The sequence below is a fragment of the Oncorhynchus masou genome, chromosome 10 (genome assembly GCF_036934945.1).
Source record: "Oncorhynchus masou masou isolate Uvic2021 chromosome 10, UVic_Omas_1.1, whole genome shotgun sequence".
Taxonomy (NCBI): domain Eukaryota; kingdom Metazoa; phylum Chordata; class Actinopteri; order Salmoniformes; family Salmonidae; genus Oncorhynchus; species Oncorhynchus masou.
This window is the reverse complement of record NC_088221.1, coordinates 44,191,911-44,216,957: the sequence shown is the minus strand read 5'-3', so window position 1 is coordinate 44,216,957 and position 25,047 is coordinate 44,191,911. Positions and strand designations below refer to the sequence as shown.

At 41.2% G+C, this 25,047-nt stretch overlaps 1 protein-coding gene across 2 annotated transcripts in view; it reads right to left on the bottom strand.

Annotated features, from left to right (window-relative positions):
* LOC135547661 (glycophorin-C-like) overlaps positions 1-25,047 on the bottom strand; it is a 44,922-nt gene that overhangs the window by 4,289 nt on the left and 15,586 nt on the right. The window lies entirely within an intron of this gene.

The following is a 25,047-nucleotide window of genomic DNA, read 5'->3' as shown; positions in this document are numbered from 1 at the left end:
TGCTGGGAAAGGGACAACTCTAAACATGACCATGGGTGTGGCTCTTTCAGAATCTAAATCACAATATTTTTCTTCAATTCAGTAAAAAACGAAGAGCTTTAGGACTATGGACATTGACAAATGCTTGCCTGTTCCAGGTGGCCTCGATATGCATGCATGAATCCCAGAACCGTCATTAACTCTTGATTGGCTATTTTAGATGCAGACTCACAGGCCCTCTCTGCTCCCTGGACTGCATAACATTATTCAGAATGCGAAAACTCAAAACACATAATCGAAAAATGAACCCACCACCAGTAGTTATGAAGGCTGCTACTACTGTACACTCAGACCTGTGAATGTACTGGAATAGCAGGCAGGACTTGGTTGTGGAATGCAGAGTAAGAGTAAGAAGACAATATTACTTTCACTCCAGAAACATTTAATCAACGTTTAATCAACGTTTAGTCTCCTCACTGTCTTACTTTTGTAGTAATAGTTGCTGAAACAATATTTTTTACATAATTACACAACAGGTATAACTGATATACTTCTTACAAAATGTAGGTAGGCAATGTTACTCAATATTTCGTTACAAAACTGCACTCTTTCAACGTACCCAGAAGGACTGTAACAACTGTTATCGCTGCCAAAGGTGATTCTAACATGTATTGATTCAAGGGTGTGAATACTTACAGTACCAGTCAAAAGTTTGGACACACCTACTCATTCAAGGGTTTTTCTTTATTTCTACTATTTTCTACATTGTAGAATAATAGTGAAGACATCAAAACTATGAAATAACACATATGGCATCATGTAGTAACCAAAAAAGTGTTGAATTATTCCAAATATATTTGGGATTCTTCAAAGTAGCCCCCTTTGCCTTGATAACAGCTTTGCACACTCTTGGCATTCTCTCAACCAGATTCATGAGGTATTCACCTGGAATGCATTTCAATAAACACGTGTGCCTCGTTAAAAGTTAATTTGTGGAATTTCTTTCTTTCTTTTTGTGAGCCAATCAGTTGTGCTGTGGCAAGGTAAGGGTGCTATACAGAATGTAGCCCTATTTGGAACAAAGACCAAGTCAATATTATGGCAAGAAAAGCTCAAATAAGCAATGAGAAACGACAGTCCATCATGAAGGTCAGTCAATCTGGAAAATTCCAAGACCTTTGAAAGTTTCTTAAAGTGCAGATGCAAAAACCATCAAGTGCTATAATGAAACTGGATCTCATGAGGACACCCACAGGAAAGGAAGACCCAGAGTTATCTCTGCTGCAGAAGATAAGTTCACTAGAGTTAACTGCACCTCAGATTGCAGCCCAAATAAATGCTTCACATTGTTCAAGTAAGAGACACATGTCAACATCAACTGTTCAGAGGAGACTGCGTGAATCAGGCCTTCATGGTCAACACCAATTAGAAGAAGAGACTTTCTTGGGCCAAGAAACACAAGCAATGGACATTAGACCGGTGGAAATCTGTGCTTTGATCTGATGAGTCCAAATATGAGATTTTTGGTTCCAACTACCGTGTCTTTATCAAAGTTGCCCATCCATGGTAACTATCCAGTGTTTCCAGATTTTTATGAAATATGACTTAATTACAATATGAGTGAAGGAAATTTCCTTCCAAATGTGTATTTACTAAGTATGTTAAAAAGCTGCTTTTCTGTGTTGGAATGGTGTAGGCATACCCCAACAACAGAATGGTGTAGGCATACCCCAACAACAGAATGGTGTAGGCATACCCCAACAACAGAATGGTGTAGGCATACCCCAACAACAGAATGGTGTAGGCATACCCCAACAACAGAATGGTGTAGGCATACCCCAACAACAGAATGGTGTAGGCATACCCCAACAACAGAATGGTGTAGGCATACCCCAACAACAGAATGGTGTAGGCATACCCCAACAACAGAATGGTGTAGGCATACCCCAACAACAGAATGGTGTGGGTGTATACTGGTAATAACAAAAATAACAATATTCACGCGAGTAGGCTGCTAATTGGCCAGGTCATCCTCCTTTACTGATGAAATAGCAAGCATTTTTTAAATGGTCTCTTTGAGATACAATTTTGAGGTGGGGTTTTTGAAGTGTTTATTGCTCAAATTTGTGCTTTGGCAACAACATCTTTAGTTAACAGAATATTAATTTTTAAAAGTGAGATTTTCACTGGACAGTTACTTCAAGTTGCTACTAAGATGCTTGGTGAAATTCAGAGGCAAGCAGGCAACCTATCCTATCCTATTTTAAAAGCAAAAATATATCCATCTATAATTCAGGGTAAGTGAATGGGTTAACGGGTTAACTCTCCATATGTGAGTAAGACCTTTAAACAGGTTAATATTCGAAAGGCCATGGGGTCAGACTGAATATCAGGATGACCAGCTGGCAAGTGTCATTTTCAAACTCTCCCCGACCCGGTCTATAATACCTACGTGTTTCAAGCAGAACACCATAGTCCCCGTACCTAGAAACGCCAAGGTAACCTGTCTAAGTGATTATCGCCCCGTAGCACTCACATCTACAGCCATGAAATGCTTTGAAAGGCTGATCATGGCTCACATCAACACCGCCATCCCAGACACTCTGGACCTACTACAATTCGCATACCGCCTCCTCAGATGACGTAATCTCTATTGTATTCCACACTGCCCTCACCCACTTGGATAAAATGAATACATATGTAAGAATGTTCATTGATTACAGCTCAATATTCAACACCATAGTCCCCTCCAAGCTCATCACCGCGCTCAGGACCCTGTGACTAAAAACCCCCCTCAGCAATTGGATCCTGGAATTCCTGGAATCCCTGATGGGCTGCCCCCCAGGCAGTGAGGGTAGGTAACAACACATCCGCCATGCTGCCCATCAACATTGGGGCCCGTCAGGGGTGCATGCTTAGTGCGCTCCAGTACTCCATGTTTACCCACGACTGCGTGGCCACACATGACCATGACACCATCATCAAGTGCTGACGAAACGATGGTGGTTGGACTGATCCTAGGGATTAACACCGGGATTGTCCTGGGATCACATTTCCTGAAAATATTAAATGACAAGACCCAGGAAATTACATAGCCCGAGCCCAGGCCTAGTCCAACATTACAGAAATGAAATGAGCCTGAACACGAAAAAAAGCCACATTTCTAGAAAACAATAGGCTATAGGTATTTAAACTGGTGCCACCTCAGCTGGCAGCGGAGTGAGGAGATGAGGAAAAAGCTCAGAGAGAGGAAAACTCACTTTAGTTATGATCAACTGAATCATTAAGATATTGAATAACGGGGGGGGGGGGGGCTTTACTTTCGAAGGACTCATGATTCAACCTTTGCCTCTCCCGAGCCCGTTGGGGAGTTGCAGCGATGAGACAAGATCGTAATTGAAATTGGGGTAAAATATAAAAATAAAATAAAATATTGGAATAAAGTAGGCTAATGCAATTGAAGTCATATGTATAACATTTTTGCTTATACTGACACTTACTGTCATATAAAGCCACTATACTAATTTAAAGTTGTGTGTGGTCACCTAGATGATAATTTCTGTACCATTTTGATTGAGACAGCGCCATCTCACTGCTTTCGGACAACTATGTGTGTGTGGCGGGGGGGGGGGGGGGGTTGAGAAATCAATAAATTGATAAATCAATCATTGTCAGATTTTTGTTTTCACTGATTCTCCGTTTTGATATTTGGTAACAGTTAGGCTGAGGAAATGTTAGATAAATTGAGTTGAGTGCTAATGATCATCTTTATTCTAGTTTGCTTATATATTAGCGGATCAGAACATTGTGTTAGCATGTTATACAAGTGGACTTTTCTCTTCAGCCTGTCCTACTCCCTACTAAAACCCTGTGTCTGATAATACATCAATGTTATTTTATTTCACTTAATCTCTTTGTATATTTGGTTAATTAAACTTTGGCTGGACAAGTGGAAGTGATAGCTAATTTATTTGTTTGCTCATCTATCACTGATCAGAAACATTTAGCATGCTATAATGTAGTCTATAATGTAGTCTATATCACTGATCAGAAACATTTAGCATGCTATAATGTAGTCTATAATGTAGTCTATATCACTGATCAGAAACATTTAGCGTGCTATAATGTAGTCTATATCACTGATCAGAAACATTTAGCATGCTATAATGTAGTCTATAATGTAGTCTATATCACTGATCAGAAATATTTAGCATGCTATAATGTAGTCTATATCACTGATCAGAAATATTTAGCATGCTATAATGTAGTCTATATCACTGATCAGAAATATTTAGCATGCTATAATGTAGTCTATATCACTGATCAGAAACATTTAGCATGCTATAATGCTATAATAATGTAGTCTATATCAGTCATTTATATCATCACTGATCAGAAACATTTAGCATGCTATAATGTAGTCTATATCACTGATCAGAAACATTTAGCATGCTATAATGTAGTCTATATCACTGATCAGAAATATTTAGCATGCTATAATGTAGCCTGAATCAAGTGTATTTTGTATCTATTGAGTCACGTGGTAGCCTTACTGTATATAGCCTTATATAGAGCCTGGGCTATTTTCCTATTGTCCCAATCCCACTAAAACTCCAAATACTAACTCCTGTGTTGCACGAAAAAGTCCTAACTTTATTCTGTAATCCATACGTTGCGTACTATGCCTGTCAAAATACCACTGTAACATGTCCACCTCCTCATATTGCTGCCCATAACATGAGAGCTTCGGTAGAGAATGTGTGATCATAAAACTGTATGAGACTAGATGTGCATATAACAGAGTTGGTCCCTGATACTTTGATATTTTTGAACTATTTCCACTTTTCATCTTCCCGTTATCTGTATAATCATCAACTTGATTTTGCCAAGTGGGAGATATTCTGTCATTCGTTGGAGGTTATCTAGCAAGCATAGCAACTTTTGTCAGTTGACTTTTGTTTGACTGCCATTAGAAGGTTTGAATGAATCGGCAACGCTATCGCCTACACAGTGTGTGCTCTGTGTGTCCTGCGTGTCGAGATAGCCTAGGCCTACAGCTGAAAATGTGCTGAATTATTTGAGTAACATGATAACGCTCGGAATGAATGGCCTGTTTCGCAATTCACAACATTGTCATTGGCGATCAAATGTACTCTTATTACTAAATATTACTTTCACTTTATCAAACTTTACATAGTGTCGCAGCCGGCAATGTGGTGTAGCAACAATCTTATTTGGGGAGAAGCCTGGCATAGTACCCATATCTTGGTTTTAAACGCTTTAAATGACTCTGTGCACACACACGGAGTCTATCCACACGCCTACACATACATAACATGCACACACATGCATAATGCCGCCACACACACACTTTCACACTCACCACATGCGCTGATGCTACGGCTCCAATGTGGAAGGCACATTTCAGTTGATTGTATTCAGTTGTACAGTGTATTTGGAAATTATTCAGACCTCTTGTCTTTTTCCACATTTTGTTACATTACAGTCTTATTCTAAAATTGATTAAATAAATGTTTTCAAACCACATACAATACGACATAATGATTTACTCTCTGTATATAGCCGTATTATCAACTGGTACTTCCTGTATATAGCCAGGTTATTACCTATTACTTCCTGTATATAGCCAGGTTATTACCTATTACTTCCTGTATATAGCCAGGTTATTACCAATTACTTCCTGTATATAGCCATGTTATTACCTATTACTTCCTGTATATAGCCAGGTTATTACCTATTACTTCCTGTATATAGCCATGTTATTACCTATTACTTCCTGTATATAGCCATGTTATTACCTGGTACTTCCTGCATATAGCCATGTTATTACCTATTACTTCCTGTATATAGCCATGTTATTACCTGGTACTTCCTGTATATAGCCGTATTATTAACTGGTACTTCCTGTATAGAGCCATGTTATTACCTATTACTTCCTGTATATAGCCATGTCATTACCTGGTACTTCCTGTATATAGCCATGTTATTACCTGGTACCTTCTGTATATAGCAATTTTATTACCTATTAAACCCTGTATATAGCCATGTTATTACCTGGTACTTCCTGTATATAGCAATTTTATTACCTGTTAAACCCTGTATATAGCCATGTTATTACCTGGTACTTCCTGTATATAGCCATGTTATTACCTGGTACTTCCTGTATATAGCCATGTTATTACCTATTGCTTACTGTATTCCTGTATATAGCCATGTTATTCCTGTATATAGCCATGTTATTCCCTGGTACTTCCTGCATATAGCCATGTTATTACCTATTACTTCCTGTATATAGCCATGTTATTACCTGGTACTTCCTGCATATAGCCATGTTATTACCTATTACTTCCTGTATATAGCCATGTTATTACCTATTACTTCCTGCATATAGCCATGTTATTACCTATTACTTCCTGTATATAGCCATGTTATTACCTGGTACTTCCTGCATATAGCCATGTTATTACCTGGTACTTCTTGCATATAGCCATGTTATTACCTATTACTTCCTGTATATAGCCATGTTATTACCTATTACTTCCTGTATATAGCCATGTTATTACCTGGTACTTCCTGCATATAGCCATGTTATTACCTATTACTTCCTGTATATAGCCATGTTATTACCTATTACTTCCTGTATATAGCCATGTTATTACCTGGTACTTCCTGCATATAGCCATGTTATTACCTATTACTTCCTGTATATAGCCATGTTATTACCTGGTACTTCCTGTATATAGCCATGTTATTACCTGGTACTTCCTGTATATAGCCAGGTTATTACCTATTACTTTGTGTATATAGCCATGTTATTACCTGGTACTTCCTGTATATAGCCATGTTATTACCTGGTACCTTCTGTATATAGCAATTTTATTACCTATTAAACCCTGTATATAGCCATGTTATTACCTGGTACTTCCTGTATATAGCAATTTTATTACCTGTTAAACCCTGTATATAGCCATGTTATTACCTGTTACTTCATGTATATAGCCATGTTATTACCTGGTACTTCCTGTATATTGCCATGTTATTACCTATTACTTCCTGTATATAGCCATGTTATTACCTGGTACTTCCTGCATATAGCCATGTTATTACCTATTACTTCCTGTATATAGCCATGTTATTACCTGGTACTTCCTGCATATAGCCATGTTATTACCTATTACTTCCTGTATATAGCCATGTTATTACCTATTACTTCCTGTATATAGCCATGTTATTACCTGGTACTTCCTGCATATAGCCATGTTATTACCTATTACTTCCTGTATATAGCCATGTTATTACCTGGTACCTTCTGTATATAGCAATTTTATTACCTATTAAACCCTGTATATAGCCATGTTATTACCTGGTATGTCCTGTATATAGCAATTTTATTACCTGTTAAACCCTGTATATAGCCATGTTATTACCTGGTACTTCCTGTATATAGCCATGTTATTACCTGGTACTTCCTGTATATAGCCATGTTATTACCTATTACTTCCTGTATATAGCCATGTTATTACCTGGTACTTCCTGCATATAGCCATGTTATTACCTATTACTTCCTGTATATAGCCATGTTATTACCTGGTACTTCCTGCATATAGCCATGTTATTACCTATTACTTCCTGTATATAGCCATGTTATTACCTATTACTTCCATGTTATTACCTATTATATAGCCATGTTATTACCTATTACCTATTACTTCCTGTATATGCCATATAGCCATGTTATTACCTATTACTTCCTGTATATAGCCATGTTATTACCTGGTACTTCCTGCATATAGCCATGGTATTACCTGGCACTCCCAGTGTATGTCCATGTTATTACCTGGTACTTTCCGTTTATAGCAATTTTATTACCTGGTAATCCCTGTATATAGCCATGTTATTACCTGGTACTTCCTGTATATAGCCATGTTGCTTTTGACTCATAATTGTTATTTGTTATTCACTGTGTATTTCACTATTTCTATCTTTAACTCTGCGTTGTTGGTACTGGACCCGCGACCCACTGTTAGTCTACAGCTGTTATTTACCAAGCATGTGACAAATTACATTTGACTTTATTTTATTTGTAGATCTGGGAGCCGAGGAGAGAGTTCAAATCCCTGATAAATTTGCCAAATTTGCCCGGAGTTGTCTCCTCATTAGCCTCAGATCCAAGATCAGCTCGCCGCCGCAACATGGAGAGCGGCACCGCCTGATGGAGACAGCTGAGCCACACCCAAGGGCAGATTTCTCTTCCCATCACCAGTACCCAAAGGGGCTGACAGGCAGGCCAAGGCATGTTGGAGGGTGTTGGAGGGTGGTGGTGGGTATCGGGTGCCACAGAGCATGAGAGCACCATCATTCATCCCCTCCTCCTTCTTTCACTTCTTTCACACATTTCGCCAACACATCCGCAGAAGACCTTGCCCTGGGAGCGAGATACACTGCTTTCATCGCATTCCCAGAAGTGGCGTTAATCTTGCCGAAAGCCGACTGTGAAGCAGAGCTGGTAAGTGTCTCCCTGTAGGAAGGAAGAGGGAACTGGAAGCCAAATTAATTCCACCCTGCAGGTCTATGGCTGACACCGGGCTGATATGGTATTCCCAGGAAATAAATAAAGCCTGGCTGCAATCTAGCTCCAGTGGCCCTTCGTCCCTAAATGGTGGTCCAATTTCAAGTTGAAGTTTTCAAGTTTTATTCTTCACATGTGCAAGTACAGTGAAATGCTTAACTTGCAAGCCCTTCCCAATAGCGCCTTTATAAAAACAACAACAAGAAAAAAGATGGTAAGCTGTATACAGGGTCAGACCCAGTACCAATTTAGTGGCCATTGTAAAGAAAAGTAAATCATATTCATTTAAATGTTAGATACTGTGAGAAGCAAGATGGAAGCCTATCACACTGCATGGACCAATCTTAATGAAAATTATATTGCGTAGTGCCGTTGGTTCTCTAATGTAGTTTCTAGTATGGGAGTATGGCAGTGGGACAGTCCATTTCCTGGTTCCCTATCTGGGTCAGCTGGCACAGGGCATGTCATTAATATACTATTGCATATTATTGTGATAAGTCATGAGAAGTAACCATGACAATAACAACACTTGGTTTTCTGGCAGCAGTCAACGAGGCCATCAGTGCTGTGGCAACACAATAATGTTTAGAAATCAAATCAACAGTCGTCACGTTGTAGGTAAGTTTGTACTTGTTGGGTTTGAGATGTTCATTTCGTTAGATTATTGGCCCCAATAAAGTGTCAGAAGGAGTTTGGGAATAATCTTCATCTCAGTCTGAGAAGTAGGGCCTATCAAACAACATGAGTTTGGGAGACTAACGTCAGAAGCGTTAAACATGCAGGCGATGGATATGAATTCTGCTAAAACTGCAAGGGAAATATAAAAAAATACCAACTCTTCAGTACTTATTTCGAATTTCAAGGATGGACAGACAGCGGTCAAAGACAGATTTCATAGTTTCACCGTGTCTCGGTGGATTAAAAATAAATAATTGAAAGGGCGTTTCTTTCTACCGTATTTCCCAACCTGTTGTTGTCTGGTGGATGTGACGGACTCCTGCTTTCCTTCAGCAAACAGCTGAGCCGTGGCCCGCTGCCTGTGCCTAACTTAGGTTGAAAACATCCACTAAATGCAGGGCCAAACACCACTCTCTCTCTCCCCCCATCTCTCTCGGCTCTTCCTCTTTGGGTGACGTTCCACAGAGATGGAAGCTCGTCTTGTATTATTTAACACACGGAGGGCAGCTGTCTAAAAATAAAAATACTAAGTGTTCTTTAAAATGAAATGCACACCTTTGGAGGTGTGGAGCAGGTTGAGAGGCTTTACCTTCGTTAAACATAATCGTATTGCAGTTCCTCTGGTGCTAAGAGTTATTTCTTTATGTATTTATTTATTTTACTGTCTACTTCATTTTCAGAATATGTAAATACTGCATGTCGAGAAAGCCTACTGCATGTTCAATATACAGCATTTGTGCTCGTGGATGTGCGAAGCACAAACCATTATTAACACCGCAATTCTTAGTTATATATTACACAAGTAACCATGAACAATGATAACCACTCACACCAAAATACTCCTCTGGTATTGAGACTGCAAGTCTTCCATAAAAACAATGAACTTCCTCCCAGCGTCAGGGTCGCAGAGAGCATCAAGATAATGCTCCCGAGGAAAATCTTAAATGTTAAAATTTGCCTGCCAAAGGAAAATCATCCACGCAGATGAGTTTTAATATGCAAATGTCGCATCGTCTCTCCCCCTCAGAGTCCTTTCCTGAGCTCCAAAACATATTTGACTTTTGAAAAACTTGAATCTATAATTAATGTACATGTGATCTGAACGCTGCTTCTCCTGCACCCTGCAGATACTAAAAAAAAATCACTTTGACTTGCTCATTAATTTTCCTTGTAACATCACGTGACACATTTCTTATTTATCCCCTGCAGTAAGAACACGGTCAGAGTAAGACTGGTATGGTACCGTACAACTCAAATAATATCGTAATAGACTATTCAATGACTAGGTAACAAATTGCTGAGTGAAAAACGTAATTTAATTTCATCACCAGAGTCAGCAGTTCAAAGCTCCTTTTGAAGAACTGAAAGGCTGAGCTTACTGCTTCCATTCCATTAAGTCCAACAGTGGAACTTCTGTAGAGGCTAAATAAAGGGTAGAATGGACAGGCATGTATGAGTGTGTACAATGGACTGCAAATCCAGTCTCACTCCATTTTCTTGGTTATATCAACTTTGTTGTCAGAGAAAACAATCGTAGCCCCATTAATCAAAATGACTACTTTGTTTGAGCTGACCAAAGCATCCTTTTCTCTGTCACGTCTGAGACACATCCCCCACCCACCCTCAAATATTCTATTCATGCACAGACCTCCATGTCACCTTGTGATAAGGATATGGAGGAAATGAAGGGTAGGGGTGGGAGGGAGGCATCTTATCAGCTCTAAAACCATGTGCACGTGCAATTTTAAAGGGGATTCATATGAGAGGTTTGATATGCCTCTGTGAGTTCATTAGCGAAATACAGATCCCTAAAGGGAATCACCATTTCACGTTTTCTTTATACCGTCAATTAACAATGTGCATGCTAGTTACTCTGCTTTAGGACATGCCCCTGACAGCACTGACAGTGGACAGTATCTTCACTGATGAACTGTACATGTTCAGTATTACCAGAAAGCATTGTGTTGATGCAAAACACAGTTGAAGCTGCATGGCAGGCATTTAGGCTAGATATAGTCTTGCGTTGCTATAGCTCCAAAATCACCTCCCAAGCCTGGTTCTCGACGAGGCTAAGCTAGATATTGGTGTTCTAGTGCGTTCTGTATCAGTGATGCAGGTTGATCATATTTTTATTTAACTAGGCAAGTCAGTTAAGAACAAATTCATATTTACAATGACGGCCTACCCCAGCCAAACCCAGCCAAACCCAGACAATGCTGAGACAATTGTGGTCCGCCCTGTGGGACTCCCAATCACGGCCGGATGTGATATAGCACTGGATTTGAACAAGGGACTGTAGTGACGCCTCTTGCACTGAGTTGCAGTGCCTTAGACCACTGTGTCACTCGGGTCTTGGTAATAGAGGTTAATGACCGCCTGAGGGACGAAGCAGCAGAACGACTTCACATTTGAATAAAGTTATCTCTCTGAAAACGGCCTGCCAGGCATAACTAAGCAACGCATTCTAATGAGTTTCTTTCTTCTGCTGCTTTAGACTGAGTTGATTGGGAGGAGCAACAGTGCAATCTCTTTTCAATAGCAGTAGATTCTTTGATGAAACGCAAGCAATGCCAGTGTAAAGGACGTCACGCTGCTTGCTTAGTGAGTACCACTTCCTCCTGATTCGGGAAGCTTGAACCCAGGAAGCTTCTTAACACCAGCTGATGTCATGGGAAAAGAAAGCTATTCACTGGCGCAAGTGGGGACACTTCAGGCTGAGAGGTACCTTTCACTCATCCCCATGTGTTACACCAGTGCAATCTAGCAATATGGGAACATCGTTAATGAACTTGCAATGAGGTCTTTACAAACTACCGCAAAGCAATTATCAGAATAGTTCTGTCTAAATGGGCAGAGAGAGAGGGAGGTAGTTTAAAGAAAACAGCTTCAAGGTTTCAACACAGAGTGTACAAAACAACTCATCTTCTTTTACTCAATCTATTTTGCAGATACATGAGGGAATTTTCTATATGTGGGATCAAAACAGCCAGCTGTTATGAGTGAATTAGGGTCCACTGAACAAACACAATTATCAGTAACCTTAGTCTAGAAACAGTAGATAATGCACTGTCTGTGTATAAATTGGGATGTCGTCTGAGGTCTTGTAATTGTGCCAAGGTTACTAAGTGAAGCTAATTTGTCGAGTGAAATGATGTATACAGAGGAAGGCCAGGCCTCATTGTAGCCTTGAGGGGAGTGGAGTAAAAGCCGAATTTATCATCCAGTTAGTGGGTGAAGTGTTGAGTTGGAGTTTATTGCTTGTCAGACTCCTTTTTGTGTTAAACTGCACAGACTTCACAAACCTGTATTTTCACTTTTTATTATCAGGCCTCCGATCAACCTGGGGCGAAAAGCACATTTCTTCTGGCGTGATTGTAAGAGAGATCCTATCAGAAAATGTGTCCTTGAGGGAGCGCTTCTTGGGACCTGAGGTTGGGACCTGACCATGTTATGTGTTGTTCTGTAGCAAGTTAACTATGCTCGATGTTGGTTTCTGGAAACCTACCCATGTGCCACGATCATCCAAAATGCCCATTTTCCTTCCACGGCTATTTCCCTACTCATTGCTACCATGACAACCCTTATCCGTTCTCAGACAGAGGATCAAATGCTGATCAGAATCAGAATTCTCAATGAAAACATTTCAATCACAGCTCTGTAAGGAAGCAAGTGAGCGAGTAGGCCAACAGCTGACAGTGTGAGGGAAAGACAGCTGACAGTGTGAGGGAAAGACAGCTGACAGTGTGAGGGATAGGAAGCTGACAGTGTGAGGGAAAGACAGCTGACAGTGTGAGGGATAGACAGCTGACAGTGTGAGGGAAAGAAAGCTGACAGTGTGAGGGAAAGAAGCTGACAGTGTGAGGGAAAGGAAGCTGACAGTGTGAGGGATAGAAAGCTGACAGTGTGAGGGAAAGACAGCTGACAGTGTGAGGGATAGAAAGCTGACAGTGTGAGGGATAGAAAGCTGACAGTGTGAGGGAAAGAAAGCTGACAGTGTGAGGGATAGAAAGCTGACAGTGTGAGGGATAGAAAGCTGACAGTGTGAGGGAAAGGAAGCTGACAGTGTGAGATAGCTGACAGTGTGAGGAAAGAAGCTGACAGTGTGAGCTGACAGTGTGAGGGAAAGCTGACAGTGTGAGGGGGAAAGACAGCTGACAGTGTGAGGGAAAGCTGACAGCTGACAGTGTGAGGGAAAGACAGCTGACAGTGCTGAGGGAAAGACAGCTGACAGTGTGTGACAGGGAGCTGAAGAGCTGACAGCTGACAGTGTGAGGGATAGAAGGCTGACAGTGTGAGGGAAAGAAAGCTGACAGTGTGAGGGAAAGGAAGCTGACAGTGTGAGGGAAAGAAGCTGACTGACAGTGTGACAGTGGATAGAAAGCTGACAGTGTGAGGGAAGACAGCTGACAGTGTGAGGGATAGCTGAAGCTGACAGTGTGAGGGATAGAAAGCTGACAGTGTGAGGGAGTGTGAGAAAGCTGACAGCTGTGAGGGATAGAAAGCTGACAGTGTGAGGGAGGGATGAGGGAAAGCTGACAGTGTGAGGGAAAGGAAGCTGACAGTGTGAGGGATAGAAAGCTGACAGTGTGAGGGATAGAAAGCTGACAGTGTGAGGGAAAGACAGCTGACAGTGTGAGGGAAAGACAGCTGACAGTGTGAGGGAAAGACAGCTGACAGTGTGAGGGAAAGACAGCTGACAGTGTGAGGGAAAGACAGCTGACAGTGTGAGGGATAGAAAGCTGACAGTGTGAGGGATAGAAGGCTGACAGTGTGAGGGAAAGACAGCTGACAGTGTGAGGGAAAGCTGACAGTGTGAGGAATAAAGCTGACAGCTGACAGTGTGAGGGAAAGACAGCTGACAGTGTGAGGGATAGAAAGCTGACAGTGTGAGGGAAAGACAGCTGACAGTGTGAGGGAAAGACAGCTGACAGTGTGAGGGATAGAAAGCTGACAGTGTGAGGAATAGAAAGCTGACAGTGTGAGGAATAGAAAGCTGACAGTGTGAGGGAAAGAAGGCTGACAGTGTGAGGAATAGAAAGCTGACAGTGTGAGGGAAAGAAAGCTGACAGTGTGAGGGATAGGAAGCTGAAAGTGTGAGGTATAGAAATCTGACAGTGTGAGGGATAGAAAGCTGACAGTGTGAGGAATAGAAAGCTGACAGTGTGAGGGATAGAAAGCTGACAGTGTGAGGGATAGAAAGCTGACAGTGTGAGGGATAGAAAGCTGACAGTGTGAGGGATAGAAAGCTGACAGTGTGAGGGATAGAAAGCTGACAGTGTGAGGGATAGAAAGCTGACAGTGTGAGGGATAGAAAGCTGACAGTGTGAGGAATAGAAAGCTGACAGTGTGAGGGATAGAAAGCTGACAGTGTGAGGGATAGAAGGCTGACAGTGTGAGGGATAGAAAGTGGAAGAAATGAAGAGGAATATAGGAAGAAGAGGACAAAGAGATAAGCTTGTAAGTACATACAAAGACAGGGAGAGGAAGAGTGCAAGGTAGAGAGGAAATAGAGGGGTGGGGCTTCCGTGCTGAGGCTAAAAGGAATTGGAAGAACCGCTTGTTTGTCATCCAGTGGGCTATACTGTGCCCCTCCACTCCCCTCCACACACTCCCCAGAACCATTACACTGAACCGTTACACTGTGTCTCAAATATTTGGCATTACTCTCCCTTTTCACTTATCTTGCTTCTACCCCACATCCTCTCTGTGCTTTCCTTTGTCTGTATCCAGCTGTGTTCAGGCTTTCCTCTCGCTATCTCTCTCCCACTCTCTTAGACTCCCTAGGCTCCATCTGCTAGTTCTGTTGCAAGATCAAAGTTCTCCTCCTACAATGATCGATGACAATGTTATCGTCGGACTGCCATGGAATACTCTAAAAGTAATTAACGCTGTTGAGGAAACCTCTAGATTGGCATCTGATCATTTACGATGCCACCAAGAGGACGGCTCTCAATAAAACACTGGATCCAACATCACAGCACTGACTAAGATAAAACAAATGATGTTTCTTCCCATTGTAGCTTCACTTCTCTGGGGTGTGCCCCAGATCCCCTCTCTGAGACCACCAGGAGCCATCTAACCTATCCAGTAACCTTACACTATAGGTAAAAACCTCATGGGCAGCACAGTGGTAACTTCATATAGTTGTGAGAAGGATAATAACAAAATGGATAATTTCATGATAATTATATCCTGTATATTCCAAACATTGTAATATATCTAAAATTGTAATATATATTCCTTGTTGTCAGAAAATGCCTTGTCAAAAATCATGTGTAATTAAAAATAATAACAGTCATAATAGTCAGTGGCCTGAGTGACCAGTTAAATATTGATATATAACACTGTGGACTCACATACTTCCTGAGTCAATGGGTGAAACAGGGTTGTCCCCTTGCCCATCTTGTTTGATGACAACGTCCAATATCACACGTCAAAACAACAAATTAAGTCGTTGTAAGAAAAAAAAAGAAACAAGAGGAACTTGTTTACCAAGCACAAGGCCAGTTTAAAAAAGTGTTTACCAAGCACAAGGCCAGTTTAAAATAGTGTTTACCAAGCACAAGGCCAGTTTAAAAGTGTTATCCAAGCACAAGGCCAGTTTAAAATAGTGTTTACCAAGCACAAGGCCAGTTTAAAAGTGTTATCCAAGCACAAGGCCAGTTTAAAATAGTGTTTACCAAGCACAAGGCCAGTTTAAAAGTGTTTACCAAGCACAAGGCCAGTTTAAAAGTGTTTACCAAGCACAAGGCCAGTTTAAAAGTGTTATCCAAGCACAAGGCCAGTTTAAAATAGTGTTTACCAAGCACAAGGCCAGTTTAAAATAGTGTTTACCAAGCACAAGGCCAGTTTAAAAGTGTTTACCAAGCACAAGGCCAGTTTAAAAGTGTTATCCAAGCACAAGGCCAGTTTAAAATAGTGTTTACCAAGCACAAGGCCAGTTTAAAAGTGTTTACCAAGCACAAGGCCAGTTTAAAAGTGTTATCCAAGCACAAGGCCAGTTTAAAAGTGTTATCCAAGCACAAGGCCAGTTTAAAAGTGTTATCCAAGCACAAGGCCAGTTTAAAAGTGTTATCCAAGCACAAGGCCAGTTTAAAAGTGTTATCCAAGCACAAGGCCAGTTTAAAAGTGTTTACCAAGCACAAGGACAGTTTAACATAGTGTTTACCAAGCACAAGGCCAGTTTAAAATAGTGTTTACCAAGCACAAGGCCAGTTTAAAATAGTGTTTACCAAGCACAAGGCCAGTTTAAAAGTGTTTACCAAGCACAAGGCCAGTTTAAAAGTGTTATCCAAGCACAAGGCCAGTTTAAAAGTGTTATCCAAGCACAAGGCCAGTTTAAAAGTGTTTACCAAGCACAAGGCCAGTTTAAAATAGTGTTTGCCAAGCACAAGGCCAGTTTAAAAGTGTTATCCAAGCACAAGGCCAGTTTAAAAGTGTTTACCAAGCACAAGGCCAGTTTAAAATAGTGTTTACCAAGCACAAGGCCAGTTTAAAAGTATTATCCAAGCACAAGGCCAGTTTAAAAGTGTTTACCAAGCACAAGGCCAGTTTAAAATAGTGTTTACCAAGCACAAGGCCAGTTTAAAAGTGTTTACCAAGCACAAGGCCAGTTTAAAAGTGTTTACCAAGCACAAGGCCAGTTTAAAATAGTGTTTACCAAGCACAAGGCCAGTTTAAAAGTGTTTACCAAGCACAAGGCCAGTTTAAAATAGTGTTTACCAAGCACAAAGCCAGTTTAAAAGTGTTATCCAAGCACAAGGCCAGTTTAAAATAGTGTTTGCCAAGCACAAGGCCAGTTTACAAGTGTTATCCAAGCACAAGGCCAGTTTAAAAGTGTTATCCAAGCACAAGGCCAGTTTAAAAGTGTTATCCAAGCACAAGGCCAGTTTAAAAGTTTTATCCAAGCACAAGGCCAGTTTAAAAGTGTTATCCAAGCACAAGGCCAGTTTAAAAAAGTGTTTACCAAGAATACGGTCAGTTTAAAATAGTAGTTACCAAGCACAATGTCTGTTTGAAGTGTTTACCAAGCACAATGTTTGTTTGAAGTGTTTACCAAGCACAATGTCTGTTTGAAGTGTTTACCAAGCACAAGGCCAGTTTAAAAGTGTTATCCAAGCACAAGGCCAGTTTAAAATAGTGTTTACCAAGCACAAGGCCAGTTTAAAATAGTGTTTACCAAGCACAAGGCCAGTTTAAAATATTGGTTACCATAGTGTTCAAATAGCATTCAAATAGTATCAAGCACAATGTTAGTTTACAAGTGCATGAAGGATTTTTTTTTTATCTTTTAGAGAGGTAGAAATAGAGGAAATGTATTGTTAATTACTGCGAGATTTGACATGTGGAAGATTGTGAATGACCCATTGGTCACCAGGTTACATATTTAGTTTTTAGCGACTGAGATAGAATATTGTGTTTCAGGGAGATCATATTGGAAAATGAAGCTAGAAGGGAAGCGATGGCTGGATAGCCCACGGGCCTACGGCCAAAACAGTTTGATGACCTAGGATCTAATGAAGGTTTGGGATGATATTGTGTTGGACACATGCAGTAGTAGCAGCATTGTTCTCCTGTTCCCTCATCCTTTCCCTTTCTCCTTTGCTTTGTTACAACATGGAATAAGAAATAGTGACAGAATAGATGTAGAAAGTCACACAACTTTAGAGAAAAAGGTGGTGCCCTAAATACGTGCCAATCATCAACATCAAACAAATAGACACCCCAATAAACATGATTTAGCCAGGCAGACCAGATTACAATCCCACTATGTTCTGAAATCCTTACTTGACTTAACTGACCAAAGTGAACAAATCCCCATGCCAACAGCTTTGCCCAGCCCCCACAATTGTTAACTGAAATTTAGTCTATTCATACCCAATTTAACACATGTCCCTCGGCTGAGACACTTATTCGCCTTAAATCAGACACTGTCACCTGGAGACATTGCCTCAGATATTTTCTAAAAGATTGATATTTGACAAATTAAATCACTCCAGATCCTTTCAATTACCTCAGTGCTCTCCTGCAGGTTCAATAGCAGTGCCACACTACATCATTATGAAATCACACAGAGGGGAAATACATGTAGGCAATGGGTTACTGGCAGCAGTAAGGAAGAACTCTCCCCCTGTGAATTATAGGAACGCAAGTAGTTGCATTATGTTTAGAGACAGAGTGGTTTATGAACAATAACAAGGATCGGTTTTATTTTGGAGAACAGCCACTGGCTGCAACATGCACTGTACAATCTAAAATAGGCAAATATACACAATAATGAAACGTCAGGGTTCATGAACTTTGAACATTTACATTGTTTGAGACCATGGCGACCCAAAACGTTATGTAAACCTGTCTGTCATTAAATACTCTATCCTGTTGAGTTGTTCCAGTCTCTGAACTGTTGTTAATGAAAGCTGAACAATGTGTGTTTCATTGACTTCTTCTCAAGAGGGGGATATTTGCCAATTTCTTTTGCAATATTGCTTTAGTGCCTTGTTGCAAACTGGATGCATGTTTGGAATATTTTGTATTCTGAACAGGCTTCCTTCTTTAATCTCTGTCAATTTTGGTTAGTATTGTGGAGTAACTACAATGTTGTAGATCCATCCTCAGTTTTCTCCTATCACAGCCATTAAACTCTGTAACTGTTTTGAAGTCACAATTGGCCTCATGGTAAAATCCCTGAGCAGTTTCCTTCCTCTCCGACAACTGAGTTAGGAAGGATTCCTGTGTCTTTGTAGTGACTGGGTGTATTGATACACCATCTAAAGTGTCATTAATAACTTCACCATGCTCAAACGGATATCCAATGTCTGCTTTTTGATTTGCCCTTCTTTGTGAGGCATTAGAAAATCTCTCTGGTCTTTGTGGTTGAATCTGTGTTTGAAATTCACTGCTCGACTGAAGGACCTTAGAGATAATTGTATGTGTGGGGTAAAGAGATGAGGTAGTCATTCAAAGTAATTTTAAACACTATTACTACACACAGAGTAAGAGGCCATGCAACTTAATAGCCATACCCTTATCCTACTCCTCCTCTGTTCCACTGGTGATGTAGAGGTTAACCCAGGCCCTGCAGCCCCTAACTCAACTCCCATTCCTCCAGGTGCTCTCATTTATTGACTTCTGTAACTGTAAAAGCCTTGGTTTTATGCATGTTAACATTAGAAGACTCTTCCCTAAGTTTATTTTATTCATTGCTTTAGCACACTCCGCCAACCCTGATGTCCTAGCCGCGTCTGAATCCTGGCTTAGGAAGGCCACCAAAAATCCTGATATTTCCATCCCCAACTCTAACATTTTCCGACAAGATAGAACTGCCAGAGGAAGACATATGGTGTCCAGGGCACCGCTGGGAGCTGACAGGGGTCTATAACAAGCGGCAATGGTGAGAGACTTGTTTCTGGAAAGGTGGATGACAGAACTCTGCAATAGTTCTCTTACGTGTTTAAGTTGCAATCTACGTGCGTAAGTTGCAATCTATTGCAGAGTTCTGTCACACTATCCAGGTCTGTGCCAAAACAATTCAAGCTTCTACTTCTAAAAATCCACCTTTCCAGAAACAAGTCTCTCACCATTGCCACTTGTTATAGACCCCTGTCAGCTCCCAGCTGCTGTCTTCAACCAGGATCTCAGCCTCTGTGCGTAATTTGTCTGTGGTCAAATGCCTCATCGCTGTGAAACGCTCCCTAAAACACTTCAGCGAGCAGGTCTTTCTAATCGACCTGGCCTGGGTATCCTGGAAGGATATTTATTTTACCTTTATTTAACTAGGCAAGTCAGTTCAGAACAAATTCTTATTTTCAATGACGGCCTAGGAACAATGGGTTAACTGCCTGTTCAGGGGCAGAACGACAGATTTGTACCTTGTCAGCTCGAGGGTTTGAACTTGCAACCTTCCAGTTACTAGTCCAACGCTCTAACCACTAGGCTACCCTGCCGTCCCTAAGACTGACCTCATCCCATCAGTAGAGGATGCCTGGTTGCTCTTTAAAAGTGCTTTCCTCACCATCTTAAATAAGCATGCCCCATTCAAAAAATGTAGAACTAAGAACAGATATAGCCCTTAGTTCACCCCAGACTTGATTGCCCTGGAACAGCAAAAAAATCATCCTGTGGCATTCTGCATTAGCATTGAATAGCCCCCGTGATATGCAACTTTTCAGGAAGGTCAGGAACCAATATACTCAGTCAGTTAGGAAAGCAAAGGCTAGCTTTTTCAAACAGAAATTTGCATCCTGTAGCACTAATTCCAAAATGTTTTGGGACACTGTGAAGTCCATGGAGAATAAGAATAAGAGCACCTCCTCCCAGCTGCCCACTGCACTGCAGATAGGAAACCACTGATAAATTCAACGATAATCGATAAATTCAATAAGCATCTTTCTACGGCTGGCCATGATTTCCACCTGGCTACTCCTACCCTGGCCAACAGCACCCCATGCAGCAACTTTCCCAAGCCCCCTCCCCCGCTTCTCCTTCACCCAAATCCAGACAGCTGATGATCTGAAAGAACTGCAAAATCTGGATCCCTACAAATCAGCTGGCTAGACAATCTGGACCCTCTCTTCCTAAAACTATCTGCCACATATGTCTCGTGTCTGAGCCGTTGTCTCTATACTGATGCTTAGCTTGTTTGATTGCCTTGCGGAGGGAATAGCTACACTGTTTGTATTCGGTCATGTTTCCGGTCGCCTTGCCATGATTAAAAGCAGTGGTTTGTGCTTTCAGTTTTGTGCGAATGCTGCAATCCAAGGCTTCTGGTTGGGGAAGGATTTATTGGTCACCGTGGGTACCACATCACCGATGCACTTGCTAATAAACTCGCTCACCGAATCAGCGTAAACATCAATGTTATTGTCCGATGTTATCCGGAACATATCCCAGTTCGCGTGATCGAAGCAATCTTGAAGCATCGAATCAGATTAGTCGGACTAGCATTGAACAGACCTGAGCATGGTTGTTTCCTGTTTAAGTTTCTGTCTATAGGCTGGGAGTAACAAAATGGAGTCGTGGTCAGATTTGCTGAAAGGAGGGCGAGGGAGGGCTTTGTATGCATGGCGGAAATTACAGTAGCAATGATCCATGGTGTTGCCAGCCCGGGTCGTGCATTCGATATGCTGATAAAATTAAGGGAGCCTTGTTTTCAGATTAGCCTTCTTTAAATCTCCAGCAACAAAAAATGCAGCTTCAGGTGGTTTACAGTTTCTTTCAGGGCCGTCAAGGTATCTGCTTGGGGGGGGTATACACATCTGTGATTATAATCGAAGAGAATTCTCTTGGTAGATAATGCGTTTTGCATTTGATCGTAGTGAATTCTAGGTCAGGTGAACAAAAGGACTTGAGTTCCTGTATGTTGTTATTTATATATTATGTACGACTCGTTAATCATAAGGCTTATACCCCCACCCTTCTTCTTACCAGAACGATGTTTGTTTCTGGAGGCGTGAAGCATGAAGTAACCGGGTGGCTGTACCGACTCTGAAAACGTATCCCGAGTGAGCCATGTTTCGTGGAACAAAGAATGTTACAATCTCTGATGTCTCTCTGGAAGGCTACCCTTGCTCGAGTTTCATGTACCTTGTTGTCAAGAGACTGGACATTGGCAAGTATACTCGGGATAGAGTTCAGTGTGTCAAATTGGAAGGCCTGTTGTCTGGACCCCTGGCAGTCTCTATGGGGGTGCCACAGGGTTGAATTCTCGGGCCGACTCTTTTCTCTGTATATACTCTGTATATATTCTTATTATATTTCTCTGATCCACCTCTACGCAGACAACACCCTTCTGTATACTTCTGGCCCTTCTTTGGACACTGTGCTAACAAACCTCCAAACGAGCTTCAATGCCATAAAATAATCCTTCCGTGACCTCCAACTGCTTTTAAATGCAAGTAAAACTAAGCGCATGCTCTTCAAACGATTGCTGCCCGCACCCTCTCGCCCGACTAGCATCACTACTCTGGACAGTTCTGACTTAGAATATGTGGACAACTACAAATACCTAGGTGTCTGGTTAGACTGTAAACTCTCCTTCCAGACTCACATTAAGCATCTCCAATCCAAAAATAAATCTAGAATTGGCTTCCAATTTCGCAAACAAAGCCTACTTCATTCATGCTGCCAAACATACCCTCGTAAAACTGACTATCCTACCGATCCTTGACTTTGGCGATGTCATTTACAAAATAGCCTCAATCACTCTACTCAGCAAACTGGATGTAGTCTATTACAGTGCCATCAGTTTTGTCACAAAAGCCCCATAAACTACCCACCACTGTGACCTGTTTGCTCTCATTGGCTGGTCCTCACTTCATAATCGTTGCCAAACACACTGGCTCCAGGTCATCTATAAGTCTATGCTAGGGAAAGCCCCGCCTTATCTCAGCTCACTGGTCACCATAGCAACACCCACCTGTAGCACGTGGTCCAGAAGGTATATTTCACTGGTCACCCGCAAACCCAACATTTCCGTTGGCCGCCTGTCCTTCCAGTTCTCTGCTGCCAAGGACTGGAATGAATTGCAAAAATCACTGAAGCTGGAGTCTTATATCTCCCTCTCTAACTTTAAGCATCAGCTGTCAGATCAGCTTACCGATCACTGTACCTGTAAACAGCCAATCGTAAATAACACACTAGACTACCTCATCCCCATATTGTTACTTATCCTCTTGCTCTTTTGCACCCCAGTATCTCTACTTGCACATCATCTTCTGCACATCTATCACTCCAGTGTTAATGCTAAATTGTAATTAGTTCACCTCCATGGCCTATGTATTGCCTTACCTCCCTACTCTTCTTCATTTGCACACAATGTACATAGATTTTTCTATTGTGTTATTGACTGTACGTTTGTTTATGTGTAACTCTGTGTAACTCTGTATTGCTGTTTGTGTCACACTGCTTTGCTTTATCTTGGCCAGGTTGCAGTTGTAAATTATGTTCTCAACTGGTCTACCTGGTCAAATAAATTTTGATAATTTTTTAAAATAAAAAATAAAATAATGTGACTTGTTAATTAAGAAAATATTTACTCCTGAACTTATTTAGGCTTGCCATAACAATGTGGTTGAATACTTATTGAATCAAGACATTTCAGCTTTTAAGTTAGTAATTCATTTGTAACGTTTTGAAAAAGATTATTCCACTTTGACATTATGGGGTATTGTGTGTTGGCCAGTGACCAAAAATCTAAATGTAATCCATTTGAAATCCATTTAAATTCAGGCTGTAACACAACAAAATGTGGAAAAAGTCGAGGCGTGTGAATCCTTTCTGAAGGCGCTGGACGTCCACACCCTTTCCTGTGTCTTTCTCCTCTTGCTTCCTGGTTTGCAGAGAACTCATCCCTCTCTTTACTGGATGCCTAGGAGGGTCATATCTGTCTGGAATATAAAATGGAGACTCTATCGCTTCCCACCATATGGCAACTGTAGAACACTGCTTTCCCTTTTCCCGTTTCCTGTTCTTCCTTGCCTTGTCGTGTAAAGGCAGCAGTTGTACCATTGCGGACCAGGTAAAGGTCTGTGCCAGTTTTTTAATGGCTATGAAGTCTTATGACAGGATCAGATGACTTGCTTCAGGCATGGTTGAAGCTGATTAAGGACAGATGGTGCCTTGTCCCGTGCTCCACGTTGCCTTAATGCCTATGGGGATGTGTAAAGAGGTTTGTTCTCTGCTGGGCTAACTATTGTAGACACAAACAGACAGACCAGTGAATCAGGGAGAAAGACTGAGACAGATAAATAGATAAACAGAACTGTCTAGACCGTGGCAGATAGGTTCAGTGCCTGGCAAAGGCTTTTGCTTTTTCAGAGAAAAGCCTTGAAAGTTTGCTGCCATGGTTTAGACCAATTTAACTGTTTCTCTGCAACCATGGAGAACCCTTTTCATTTCATTAATTGAAATATTAATATATATATATATACAGTGCCTAGCAAAAGTATTCGGCCCCCTTGAACTTTGCGAATTTTTGCCACATTTCAGGCTTCAAACATAAAGATATAAAACTGTCTTTTTTTGTGAAGAATCAACAACAAGTGGGACACGATCATGAAGTGGAACGACATTTATTGGATATTTCAAACTTTTTTAACAAATCAAAAACTGAAAAATTGGGCGTGCAAAATTATTCAGCCCCTTTACTTTCAGTGCAGCAAACTCTCTCCAGAAGTTCAGTGAGGATCTCTGAATGATCCAATGTTGACCTAAATGACTAATGATGATAAATACAATCCACCTGTGTGTAATCAAGTCTCCGTATAAATGCACCTGCACTGTGATAGTCTCAGAGGTCCGTTAAAAGCTCAGAGAGCATCATGAAGAACAAGGAACACACCAGGCAGGTCCGAGATACTGTTGTGAAGAAGTTTAAAGCCGGATTTGGATACAAAAGGTTTTCCCAAGCTTTAAACATCCCAAGGAGCACTGTGCAAGCGATAATATTGAAATGGAAGGAGTATCAGACCACTGCAAATCTACCAAGACCTGGCCGTCCCTCTAAACTTTCAGCTCATACAAGGAGAAGACTGATCAGAGATGCATCCAAGAGGTCCATGATCACTCTGGATGAACTGGAGAGATCTACAGCTGAGGTGGGAGACTCTGTCCATAGGACAACAATCAATCGTGTATTGCACAAATCTGGCCTTTATGGAAGAGTGGCAAGAAGAAAGCCATTTCTTAAAGATATACATAAAAAGTGTCGTTTAAAGTTTGCCACAAGCCACCTGGGAGACACACCAAACATGTGGAAGAAGGTGCTCTGGTCAGATGAAACCAAAATTGAACTTTTTGGCAAC